The sequence below is a fragment of the Lynx canadensis genome, chromosome B1 (assembly GCF_007474595.2).
Source record: "Lynx canadensis isolate LIC74 chromosome B1, mLynCan4.pri.v2, whole genome shotgun sequence".
Lineage (NCBI taxonomy): Eukaryota > Metazoa > Chordata > Mammalia > Carnivora > Felidae > Lynx > Lynx canadensis.
In genome coordinates, this window is record NC_044306.2 from 66,599,265 (window position 1) to 66,611,296 (window position 12,032).

General features: G+C 34.2%; 1 protein-coding gene and 1 non-coding gene across 2 annotated transcripts in view; both read left to right on the forward strand.

Annotated features, from left to right (window-relative positions):
• The window catches only part of FSTL5 (follistatin like 5), a 774,595-nt gene that overhangs the window by 548,531 nt on the left and 214,032 nt on the right, over positions 1–12,032 (forward strand).
• Positions 6,452–6,560, forward strand: LOC115513173. Its single transcript, XR_003968596.1, has one exon. It is a non-coding gene; the product is annotated as a U6 spliceosomal RNA (small nuclear RNA).

The following is a 12,032-nucleotide window of genomic DNA, read 5'->3' on the forward strand; positions in this document are numbered from 1 at the left end:
GTCTTCAGCTTTTGTCCACTCCCCGCTTTTTCTTCACTGTCTGTGACCAAGCCCCAGGCACTACCTCTCTCCCGAGTTTTGTCTCAGATGTGCCTGTATTCTCTGGCCCCTTACTTCTGAAGGACTGCAGCTTTGACCTGTTCCACCCCTCTGAGGAAGGGTCTCACCAAGCAATGGCCGAATGCCAGCTGCACCCAGGAATGCTTGCTGGACCCTGCTGCTGCTGGTGTCTCAAGACTGTGGCCAGGTGCCAGTCTGCCCCAGAAAAAGTTTGCAAGTAGTGTAGCAGCAGTTTTTCAGGGATTATGAAAAATCACAACACACATCTGGCACCACGCTTCACCCTTAATGACCTTGTTCCAGCACCAGCAAATGTTGCCACCTTCTGGGGTCTGCTGGGACCAGGTAGCTTCAACAGTCTCTACCAAATGTCCTTCCAACAGTGGAACCGCTTCTTCCTGTGTGGCCCGAGAACCTCCTGGACCCCACTCTGTTCCTGGAGATTCGCCCTTCCCACCAGAGCACCACAAGGTATCGAGCTGCAGAGTTAAAGACTCTGCACTCCACTTGTTTACAGTCTTAATGGAATTAAAACCCTCTCCTTTCTCCTTTCTCCTGTTTTAGTTTAGTCCCTGCAGCTGTTTCCAATTTTCCACTTTCTCTCCAGCTGCTTTTGGGGAGGCGTGCTTTTCCTGTATTCTCACTCCCTTCCCCAGTCTCCATCCTCTCCGCCTGCAAAAGCAGCTCCCTGCCCGCCGCCTGCTTGTCTCTCCCCATGTTCACCTCTCCATGCCATGTACCTGCTGAAATCAGTGGTTAAGGTTGTGCAGATTGTTTTGTTAATCCTCCAATCAGTTTTCTAGGTGTGTAGGATGGTTTAGTGTTGGTCTGGCTGTATTTCATGGGGGTGAAACACACAAAAAACTTCCATGCTGTTCTGCCATCCTGGCTCTTCTCCTCTATTCTTTAAATATTTATATCAGAAGATATCTTGATTTTCAATCTTTAAAACAAATTTTAAATATGTGGAAATATACATGAAGAGAAAAATTAAAATAACAAAATAAAAGTGCTTATTTCTGGATTTCAAAATTGAAAGTCCTTTAGGCTTTCAAAACTTAATATGTAGCCCTATTAATATAAAAAAGGGGGAAATCAAATTTAGCGCAGTAACTTATGGAGTAGAGGTCCACACTTCAATTTGGCAGACAGGGGAAATTCAAAATATGAATGGAGTTACTGCTGTTATCCTTTAGTAATTGCTTCAAATGCATTTTATTAATTGGTAATAACTATCTTATCTCTTATGAGTAAGCATTTATCTTCCCCACTGCTTTTGTCTTATGTAAAATAGTATGTAATCAGTATTGGAAAATTTCGCTTTTCTATATCCCCCCCTGTAATCTTTCTCATCACTTAAAAATTTCTCTTGCAAATGTAATTGCCTAAGAGCTTATGTGAATTTAATTAAAGAGAAATAATAAATTTGAGATGTATAAGCAAGTCCTTGAGAGTTTTACCACATCCAATATCTCAAATACATTAAATAAAAGCTCTCCAAGCAAAGGGTACAAGATATTCTGCACAAATCTGCTCTTAGAGGTTCCACTTAATGAAGAAAAGTGATAGCCTTCTTTAACAGAAATAAGTAGATATCTATCATTGACTTGAAATATATCATGCCAGAAATCAGTCATTTGGGATATGAAATGTAATACCATCATTTTATTATTTTGTTTATAAACCATATCTCACACACACACACACACACACACACACACATACACAAAGCTGAACCTAAAACTAATTTATCATTTTATTTTATTTTATTTTATTTTATTTTATTTTATTTTATTTTATTTTACTTTTTATTTATTGTCAAGTTAGTTAACATACACTGTAATCTTGGCTTTAGGAAGATTCCTGTGGTTCATCACTTACATATGACACCCAGTGCTCATCCTAACAAATGCCCTCTTTAATGTCCATCACCCATTTTGCCCACTCTCCCAACTCCCCACCCCCATCAGCCCTCAGTTTGTTCTCTGCATTTAAGAGTATCTCATGTGAACCTAAAACTAATTTAAAGTAAACTATTGTGAAAAATTACACAGGAAATGGTTTTGTTGCTAACATAACTGACATATCCTGACAAACAAGGATTTCATTTAACTAATATAAAAGCTATAAATAATCTTAATGAGCAATAAGCATAATATATTTTATAAAGAGTCTAGATACAATATTTTAGATTTAAATTTTTAAAAAATGTTTACTTATTTATTTTGAGAGAGAGAATGCACAAACAGGGGAGGGGCAGAAAGAGAGAGGAAAGAAGAGAATCCCAAGCAGGTTCTGTGCTATCAGTGCAGAACTTGACATAAGGTTTGACTCACAAACTGTGGAATCATATACTTAGGCAAAATCAAGAGTCAGAAGCTTAACCGACTGAGCCACCCAGGCATCCCTCAGATTTCAATTTTTTAAATATATGGTCATTTGGTAGTCATGTATTTAATTTAATACCACATAAATGTTGAAATAAAAATGGAATAATTGGAATGAAAGCATGTTTGTAGTGATAAATAAAAAATAAAAAATAAATAAAAATTCACCTTCTAATGTTTTTGTCATTGTTAGTACACTTGAGAATGAGACAGGAATGGTATTCATTAATATCATAATTTCTAATTGGAGTCAATATCTTATGAAATGAAACATGGGCCAAAAAGTTGAGAAAATTCCTATTGTCAAGGATGAGTTCCAGATATAATCTCAAATACAACTGGGTGTGTGTCTGTGTCTGTGTATGTGTATCTACATATAATTTTAACTGCCACCACCCCTTGTGATGCTTGATATTTCTGTGAGTCTATCAAGAAACTCTAGAAATAAAGTTAGAATGGAACTGAGGCTTTCTTTATTTCTCAAAAATCTATTCATAAATTAAAAAAATAAATGTTTAAGTGTTGATATAAATAATATTTCGCATGTTGAAGACACAAGTATGTTATATGTATTTTCACTTGACACTTTATTGAAAATTCATAATTTTGTCCTTACTTCTGTGAATACATCTTTCCTGTCTCTGCTTTTATTCCTTTTCCTTGACTTACTGCACCTTTTAGAAACTCCATTAAAATGTTGAGTGAAAATGATGATAATGGGAATTTTTCTCTTCTTCAAGTCTCAAAAGGAAGCTTTAAGGGTCTGACCCTTAAATAGGATGTTTGCTCTAGACATTTTGAATACCTGTTAGCAGATAAAGGAAGTTTATTTTATTCTGAATGTCCTAAAAATGTTATCATCAAAGATTCTTTTCTATCAAATGTTATTTTTTTCAGCAGTTATTGGGATGGTCTTACGAATTTTCTCTTTTAATCTTTTACTGGAAGTTGAATTTTATAATATGCACCAACCTTGGTTTCCTGGATAAAGCAAATTGGGCATGATTTATTGTGATGACCAAGATATCGTTTATCAGATTGAGGTAGTTATTTTCTGTTCCTGGTATTCAGAGAATTTTATTATTAATGAGAGTTGAAAATTGTCCAGTGTTTTTTTTCTTCATTTATTAACGTGATCATGCTATTCTGATAACATAGTAGATTATGGTATTTAGTTTTTAAGGTTTAGACTAACTTTTCATTCCTGGAATAACTCTATTTGTTCATACTATATTATCTTTTTATGTATTATCATTTACATATATTGCTGTTTTCCAATACTAACATTTTAAAAGTTTTGTCTCTATTTATGAAATGCTATAATATTCTATTTAGCAATGTTTTTCTCATGTTGTGACATCAAATTTTTTCTGAGCTCATAAAATATGTTGAGAGGTGCTTTCTTCTGTACTTGTGGAAGTGTTTGTAAGATTGGCATATTAGTTCATTCCTTAGTCTGTCTAGGATTTACCATTGAAAACTTCTAAAATATGAACTTTCTTGGTGGGAAAAGATTTTGACAATAAAAACAATTTTTGGGAGATGTAGAGCTATACAGCTTCTGTCATGTCTTGTTGATTGAGTTAACACATGGGCTGTGTCTCCTCAACTGTAAGATCGTGACCTGAGCTGAGATCAAGAGTTGGATGCTTAACTGGCTGAGCCACCCACATGCCTCAAGATTTTTTTTGTCATTCCTTTTTTTTCTTTGAATCTTTGATCCTATTTATAGTATCCTATGTAAACTCCTTATTTACTTAATGCAATAGCTCAGTCATCTAAGTATTAGCTTTTATTGACAGATTTTTTTTTCTCTTGAGTTTGGTCCTGTTTTTCAATTTGCTTGTGTGGTTTATTTTTAATTGGATAGTGTATAGTAAGAACAATATGTTATGAACACTGTGGATTCTTTTTTCTTTTTCTGAAGAGGGATCATTTTTTTTTTTGTTTTGTTTTTGTGTTTGTGTTTTTTCTTTTTCTAGTAGGCAGACTATATGACTAGACTCAAATTCCAAACTCTCTTGCCTTAGGCAGTAGTGGAAAGTTCTGCTCAGTTTCTCGTATACAAGCATAGTTCAATGGAAGATATTAAAGGGATTTAGATGTAGGAAGAAATAGTTGGTTAAAGAATGCAACTGAAGTATTGAAAACAGGGTGCTTAAGAAAAAAATAGATATTGTAGCATTCCAGGCAAATATAAAATGTAAAAAGTAAGGCAGTAGTAGAGTGGAAAGTGTTGGGTTTTTTTTTGTTTGTTTCTTTGTTTTTAATTTTGCCAGCCCAGAATTTCTTTATCTTCTTAGATAACCGTCTCTCCATGACTCTGTGTCCATGGGTCTGGATGAAGATGACCTCATCCTTAGTTCCAGATGGGGCACATATAACACCGTAGTCACCAAAACCAAAACATGTAGTCAATATCAATCCCAAGTTTTGGATGAATGGATAGATTTTTTGAGCTCTTTCTGCTCTGCTTAGATTTATAAGGATATACTTCTGGGGTCACATCCTGAGAAATTCTATTATGGGAGCCATTATGTGGATATAGTCAGCCTGAAAATGAATATATCATATAAAAATCAGAATAGAGGTGTAGAAACAACAAATGCCAGATATTCATGACATCCAATGATATCCAGGATCCATTTTTTACCCAAAGGTAGAATTTCCAGGTACTAACTTTGATATTAACAAAATATCTGGGAAAATGGAGTAAGGGTAGGGCAATGGAAATTCCTGAACAACATTGTGATCAAAACAATTAAAAAATAAAGTTGAAATTGTTCCTGATCATATCTATACATAGTCTTAACTAGGAGTTGAATATGAATACAAGTAAGATAAAACTCAAAAAACAGTGGCTTAAATAAGTAAGGATGTGTTTGTCTTTCATAACTCATGTCAAAATTGGACAGGCTGGAGATGGAATGGTTGATCAGCTGCGGCCTCGGGACCTGGGCTCCTCCATCCCTCATTCTGTGCCTTCCTTTGTGATGGTGGTTGCACTTTGGACATCATGTACACATTTTAGTCACACAGACAAAAAAAGTGGAGGAGGAAGTGCTAACAAAATTGCTGATATCTCACTTACAAAACCAAATCTTTTGGCTAATTTTTAACTTTTACTTCTAGATCAAATAATGCCATGATAGAAAGGGCTTAACATGAACGTTACATAAGCCAATAAATAATGGCTTTTAACTAAATTAGGACTGGGGATAAAGCAGGACATTTTGCAAAGAGTGACAAAAGGAATATGTGAGATAATATGTTTAAGAAAAGTAAATATTTCCTTCTTAGAAATGTAGGGGAACTTTATTTATTTACTTTTTCACTAAGAAAGGCAAAAAGACAAAAGTATGTTAAGTGTGTCTTAAAAATTATTTTATGTTAAAAATCATCTCTGGGAGAATTTCATTGTGAAGTGCTTTATTCCTTCTCAAGATCTAGTAATTAGCTGGGCTGGAAAAAGTAATCTGTATTTTTAAACAAGCACTCATTGAGACTTTGATACAAATGATATGCAGATTACATTAAAAAAAACAAGAGTATATTTTAAATAAGAGAGGAGAGAACATACAAGAGCTCATACATCTTCTCTATAAAGTAGGTAAAAAGTTTCTATGCCTATCATGGTAGTTTCTTGAGTGAGACTTGAGGCTTCAGGGGAAAAAAAAACATGAACACTGTGTCAAGAAATCCATTAAATGAATATAGCTTTGGTTAGATTGGTAGTAGCCCAAACCATTCTGGCCCCTGTTTATCTAGCCACATGCTTGTCTAGTACCAACTTCCACGACAACAAAAATCAAAATAATTTCCTGTAAGAGTGTTGTTGGACTATAATAATACAAACTAGATATCTCAAAAATCAGGTGACCTATCTTAAATATAAAACAAATAAAATAGTTACAGTTTTTAAACTTAAACTTGTTTATACATATTCCTAATGTATGCTTTTCCCTGCAAACTACATAAATTTTAAACAGTGATGAATATGTAGAGTGCTCCCTTGGGCAGCACATGTACTAAAATTGAAATGAAACAGAGAAGATTAGCATGGCCCCACACAAGAATGACGTAATGAATATGTAGAGATCTCAACATGGGCTTCACAGATACAACCTTGGGGTTTATCCCCTGAGGATTGAATTTAAAAAAGTTGAAAGAAGCAAATTATGGAAATACTCAGAAACACCAATCCGCATTAATAATACTTATAAAATAATAAGTGAAAAACGAAAATATCACAGTGGTAAAGTTGCATTTTGTTCCTAACCATGATTTAAGTATTGAGCTACGGCAATGCATGACATGCCATAAGGAGCTGTGTGAAGGCTGGGCTCTACCATTATGAAGTCCTTCTCTGCCTTTAACTAGATGTCTTCTCTAGGCTGAGGAGATTTGGAGCCTCTTTCTTCATTGTAAAGTGAGGATGGTACACTTTTCACACACGATATTAGGTTTGTGAAGTGTTTAGCACAATTATTTCCATTTTTCAAACAATAAAGTAACAAAATCTGAAGATATACTTAGTAAAAAAAGAAAAAAAAAAGAAAGGGTGAAAGAGAATTGTTGCTCTTTTAAAAGTCCAATTACCAGAAGTAAGAGAATATGGTTGCTGAGTAGCAGATATAATCCAAACAATTTTATTTTTTTTTTAATTTTTTTTAACGTTTATTTATTTTTGAGACAGAGAGAGACAGAGCATGAATGGGGGAGGGTCAGAGAGAGGGAGACACAGAATCTGAAACAGGCTCCAGGCTCTGAGCTGTCAGCACAGAGCCCGACGCGGGGCTCGAACTCACGGACTGCGAGATCGTGACCTGAGCCGCAGTCGGCCGCTTAACCGACTGAGCCACCCAGGCGCCCCAATCCAAACAATTTTAAAAGGTGGCTTAATAAAATAATTTTGACAGAAGGAAAGCTATGCATGCTACAGTTTAAAAAAATGTATTGCTATAATAGCCTAGTAAAAAGTTTCTATACACATGATTATGGAAAATGTTGATGGTATTGGAAGTACACTGATATTATAAATATAGGAGCACTGAAGAGATGGAGAATATTTGTACCATTTCGTTATGATGTTTATTTGATCTAATGAGGGGAATTAAATCCCATTTTTACATATTTTTAGATTTCTTTCCATGCTACATGGATTGATGTGCTTATAATGAAAAATTAATAATATTTTTATAAGATAACAAGAGTATTGTATGATTCTAAATATTTTTTATGTTTAAAGATTTTGATATTTTATAAAGAGGCAAAAAATCAGAATCTTTTTACCTTAGATATAATTACAACATTTGATTTTTTTTTGTATATAATATAGCCTTTGTGTATAAATCTGGAAGAAAGGATTATATGGACTCCTAATTATTCAGGAAGATTCTCCCCTTTATTTGTTCTACATGATCATTTCATCTTGTTGATTGGTTACAATTTCTATTATCTCAATGAATCTCTTTAATTGAGGTTCCATAACAGATAGTAATGGACACCTGATTGCAATCCTATATTTAAATTGAAGTTCTCTTTTACTCCCATATTTTTGAGATTGTCAACCATTGGATGATGAAGAGGTGTTGGTGAATTTGGAGTGACTGTGAATACATAGTCTCTGGGAATAAACTTATTTTAAATATAGTGTATTGTATACTGCGTGCAATATAGAAATGGTTTGCTATCAGAGTATAGGTAAAAGGTTTATTAATGAGAATAAGTTGTTGGAATACAGTCATAAATGACAATGATTGTGATTACTTGCAATTTACCAGAAACTTCATGTGCTTGTATTATGCAACATAAACATTTTTATTCTTACTAATTAGTGAAGCCAGTTGACTTGTGAAATGGAATCCAAGAGTAGAGAATGGAATTCAAGTCCTTTCCAAGGTTCTGATTTCAAAATCCTTGCTCTTGTCACTCTGCTAAATTACTTCTTTAAACTTCTACTTTAACTAATGTCTATTTTGTGATGGATAGTATACTAGAAGATTTGCCGATCTAAACTTATTTAATCAAATAAATTCAGTTATACTAATCTTATTTTAAACGATAAGGAAACTGGTGGTGCCTGGGTGGTTCAGTCAGTTAAGTGACCAACTTCGGCTCAGGTCATGATCCTGAATTGGAGCCCCACAACGGGATCTGTGCTGACAGCTCAGAGCCTGTAGTCTGCTTTGGTTTCTGTGTCTCCCCCTCTCTCTGCCCCTCCCATGCTCATGTTCTGTCTCTCAATAATAAATAAATGCTAAACAAATTTTTTTAAAGATAAGGAAACTGAAATTCAAGGAGCCCAGCTTTCTCAGGATCACATAATTGTTCAACATCAGATCATTTGGTTCATACTGGAATAAGACTGGAAAGTTTATCAGAATCCATACAGAATAATTAAGCTTTAAATTTATACTAATTTTATTAACTTGATTTTGTATAATTCTGAGATAAGATAATTACTAAATAAGAATGTCAAGATATCACAGAAAATATTAGCCCTATCTAATATAAAAAACCACACTGTGAAACTCCCACTTTAAGGAGTTCAAATAAATTGTAAGCAAGAGTTTTTTAAATAGCAATTATTGTGTATAAGCCAATACTATATTTTAAATTTAAGCACTCAACTATTTTCCTTCTTTAAACATAAGAAGAATTTGGGAATGTAATAAGGATTAAATAACAAAATAAACATAAAACTCATTTGATTAATTGGTCGATGATATATGAAATATAATTGAGCTACATTAGGAGTTCATGTTTTGCATATTTTATGTTTGTTTCAATTCAAAGTCTTCACAGAAAATGACTATTTTAAACATGACCATCAGACTTAATTGTATTTATTCTCTTCAGACTTAAATGTATGTATTCTCTACATACATTGTTAGTTCACAGACAATATATGTTCCGGAAAAGTTACATATGAAACAAAACTTTTAATTTTTCATTTAAAAGATGCTGAAGGAATGTGTTCTTTAAAGGAAAACTCAGATGAATATTTTTGAAATGCAGATAAAGGTTATTGCATATGGATTTACTTGTATGTTTTCTTAAACTGGATAATATTTGAAGACATTATCAGGGATTTTGCCTTCTGGTCCCCCTGTTTTCCTGCTCTACTCTGTAGTCTTTCTGTCTCGGGGCCTTCTTCTTCATCAGCATCAGCATCCTATGAGCACTTATATGATTAGGCCACCATGTTAAGTTTTGAGAGCATTACACTAGATGCACTACTGTGAATTGTCACATAATTAGTTTTAGTTTATAAGAAATTCTATGATTATATTTTGAGTTCAATAGATACAGTTTCCTTCAGGCTTGGTTAAAGATTTGTTAGTACCAGGGTGCATGGGTGGCTCAGCCAGCTGAGTGTCTAACTCTTGGTTTCGGCTCAGGTCATGAACGCCAGGGTCGTGAGATCAAACTCTGCGTTGGGCTCCACGCTGTGAATGGAACCTGCTTAAGATTCTCTCTCTCTCCTCTCTCCCTCTGCCTTTTCTCCCCACTTGTGTGTGCTCTCTCTGTCTAAAATAAAATTTAAAAATACTAAAAAAAAGGGAAAAAAGAAAAAAAAGGATTTGTTAGTACCTTTTTTAGCTCCAGGCTTTTCTGAATTTCAGTATTCAGTCATAAGGTAGAATTGTTAAACTACTTAAGATTATAATAACAGAACACCAATAATAGATATTTATGTTACAATTGCAGTGTTGCAGACACATTTGTCGGTATATTTTACAAATAGAATCATTGAACCTTGTAACATCATTAATATTATAAGATTATCACTAACATTCCCATTTTGTAGATGGTAATTCTGAGACAAAAAGAGGTATGGGATTTGTCTTCATCACATAATTCTTGCTTTTAGAATAGATTCTACTTCAATACCTTTCCCTACAGAAACAGACCCCTACAGCACTGTTTACCAGTTTTTCAGTTCACAAGCAGAAATTCCCTCTGAAGCTTCATAGCCTTATATGCCTTCATTGAAGTAATGCCCTGATAAAGATATTGTGTCTTCCCTACTTCCAAAGTCCAAGTGAACTGTGTGAACTTTTATTGTTGTTAAAAGAATCTAGAAAATCATATCACAAGTTTATGTTAATGTGGCAGCGGGCGCTAATGAATATCACAATGGTAGAACACAATAGTGTGGATTTCAAGCACCAAATTCATTCATCCTGATCATACACTGGTTCTGGTAAAGGGCAAAATAGAGAAAGCTGACTATTCTAGCCTTATAAAATGCCACTGATTTTATTTTCCTTTAGTGAAAAAACACACTAATGAATACCGTGAAATAAATCCTTGTTCTTTGATTACTGTGTTATTGAATGATGTACTATTTATTATCCTGAAAGTAGTAGGCATAAAACATCTTCTTTTAATAATATGAATACAATATTTCAAGTTATTATTCAAATTACTTTTATGTATCTATTATTTTATTGCTTTTCCTTTATTCTAAAGTAATATTGAAGTTATACTTTGTTTTTTTATTTTTATTTATTTTATTTTCATGTTTGGCAATTAATTGAAGTTCTGCATTAGAAGTTGTTAATTATTAGGGTCGCCTGGGTGGATCAATTGGTTAAGTGTCCAACTTCGGCTCAGGTTATGATCTCATGGTTTGTGAGTCGGGCTCTGTGCTGACAGTTCAGAGTCTGGAGCCTGCTTTGGATTCTGTGTCTCCCTCTCTCTCTGCCCCTCGCGCGCTTGTGCTCTCTCTCTCTCTCTCTCTCTCTCTCTCAAAAATAAATAAATAAACGCTAAAAAAAAGTTGTTAATTATTAGAAGGCACACAATGTGAGGAATCTCTTTTCTCTCTTGGCTTTCTCTCTTGGCACATTGCTGGTTTTATTTTTGTGCTTCTGGAGGATCTTGAGTCTTCTTGTTTGCCAACTCGTCCTTCACTAACAATCTATAGATTTTGGCACGGCCAGATTTAACCCCCTTCTCTTTTCTCCAGATGAACTCATCCAGCCTGAAGTAAGTGCTGTGATATTCACAGATTTAACGCCAATGGCTCTGGCCTTTGGGGCTTTGAGCTTGAGCATCTCCCTTTTCTTTCTGGCCCTTCCCATGGCTGGTTCCTTTTCAAGCTTATAGTTTCGTTAGTAAGATATGCCCTGGCAGAGAGGCCTTATATGACCATTCCATCCAAAATAACTTTTCTACCCTAAATTTTTTTTCCATAATTTTGCGCTAAGAAATTAGTTCTTGTCTGTATTTACTGTTGTATTGTCCTCACTGTAATTAAGCTTCCTGATGGCAATTTCTTGGTTAGTTGGTACACTTTGGTATACAGAGGACCTTGAATACCGTATATTCCCTAGTGAGTGTTTCATGAATATTTACAAAGGATAAAAAATTCATTTATAAACAAAAACATATAACATATTGCTAATTCTTAGCTAATTAGTGATAAAGGCTACAGTTATCATAAGAGTGTATGTAGTAAGTTACATACTTACTACATACTTACTTTTAATCTTTTATAAAGATCTTTTAAAATATTTTAAAAATACATTTAAAGAAATAGAAATAGATATGTCCTGCTCCTGGACATGTCATGTC